Below are 1,704 nucleotides of genomic sequence, written 5' to 3' on the forward strand. Positions count from 1 at the left end.
CACACACACACAAACTCACACTCACTCTCGCTCTCTCTTTCTCTCTCTTTCTCTCTCTTTCTCTCTCTTTCTCTGATGAACGTAAGGGACCAGTTTTTAAAAAAACAACTGAAATACATATATAACTAGTCTTCGATTATGATAATCATTTTATTTCAACTGTCATAACCTAATTACTGAATCGTTCTGAAATACCCATGCATCTTAGACCTCGGTGGTTAGCTTGATCAATTCCTTTTTGTTTTGCATTTCTTGGAATTAGGACTTTCTTTTCGATTGTTTTTCCGGGAAACTATTTGCCAACGTGCGTTATTGCTCTCGCAGTTAATCTTGGTGGAACAATGAGTTAAGAAGGCTGCTCTTTGTTGTCAGTTAATAACACTTTGTAGAAACTGTATTTCAAGTAGATCTACCCCGCAGACAGTACCTCGCATTGTTCAAATCTACCTGTGCTACTGTTTAGTGTTTTGTCTTCTTGTTTGTTTGTTTGTTTGTTTGTTTTGTTTTTTTCTCTGTTGACAGTTGTTTAAGGAAAGCGTTGTGGCTGTATATTTACTAATTTTTCACCTTCTATTAGCGTTTATTATTTTGTTTGTCGCTGTTGTTGTTTGTTTGGTGTGTTTTTATCTTTTAAATTTTGTTTTTGTTCTGCTATTTGTAGTTTATTTGTATCAAGTTTATGAGATTTTAAACCCATCTTTTTGTATGTGCTTTGAAACAGTATTAGCTACTCTGTTAGTAAAGCTTGCTTCGTACTATTGGCTTTCAGAATTTGTTGTTTTTTTTTGGCCAAATTGATTATTTGTATAGCCTTATTTTAATCAAGGTGCCTGTGTCTCTTTATTTGAGGCTAGATAATTATAACTTATTTTGTAGTAAGTCAATGCACACAGGCTGCTGTCCTTCAGAAGGATAGAGAGATTTACACTTCTAAAAATTAATATACGAATTCAATGATTCTTAATTAAATGTGAGGCAGCGTGGTGGAATCAGGCTCTCGTCAATTGTTGGGCATGTAGAGTTATTGGTATCATCTTAAAGCTGATTCACTTGCCTTTATTTGGATGAAAAATTATCCGTTTATCTTGAATAGAAGTCGAGATATTGCAAAAGAAGGAGGTCGGGTCACCTGTTTTCAGAGGTAAAATTAGTGAGAAAATGGCCGCCAAAGATTAGTTATTTCTTTAGCTTGAGAGTCCATGGTAACTGAAAATTTACATTTTTGTGCCTTTAATCAACGCTTTTCAGAAAAATCCCCACATAAATGAGTTCTTTAATGGGCATGAAAGGTGTTGAGCCAAAAAACAAAAATTTGATAAAAATTCACAAACCTGCAGAAACATGCAAGCTTCTTCACTTTGATTATTTTGACGAGAGCCTGATTCCACCACGCTGCTTCACAAATTTCTTTTTAAAACCCTCTGATTTGTCACTGGAGATATAATTATTATGGTCTTTTGTAAATATTTAAGGGTCGTTTTGCTTTTTCGCTTTTCATTGATCGACAGAAAAAGTTTTGATTTCATGAATCACGAAATAGTGAACATTATGGAAACAACATTTTGTTACAAATTGGCAAGCTTGTACTAATGTCTAAAATAAACACATTATGACTTCATCAGATATCTAGCTGTTGACGATATAAAGTTGAACGGAGCAAGGTTGTGTGTGTCTGTCTGTGTATGTGTGTGTGTGTGTGTGTGT

At 34.4% G+C, this 1,704-nt stretch overlaps 1 protein-coding gene across 1 annotated transcript in view; it reads left to right on the forward strand.

Annotated features, from left to right (window-relative positions):
- The window catches only part of LOC106011431 (probable 3',5'-cyclic phosphodiesterase pde-5), a 25,629-nt gene that overhangs the window by 15,253 nt on the left and 8,672 nt on the right, over positions 1–1,704 (forward strand). The gene's annotated exons all lie outside the window — the stretch shown is intronic.

The sequence above is a fragment of the Aplysia californica genome, unplaced genomic scaffold (assembly GCF_000002075.1).
Source record: "Aplysia californica isolate F4 #8 unplaced genomic scaffold, AplCal3.0 scaffold00113, whole genome shotgun sequence".
NCBI lineage: Eukaryota > Metazoa > Mollusca > Gastropoda > Aplysiida > Aplysiidae > Aplysia > Aplysia californica.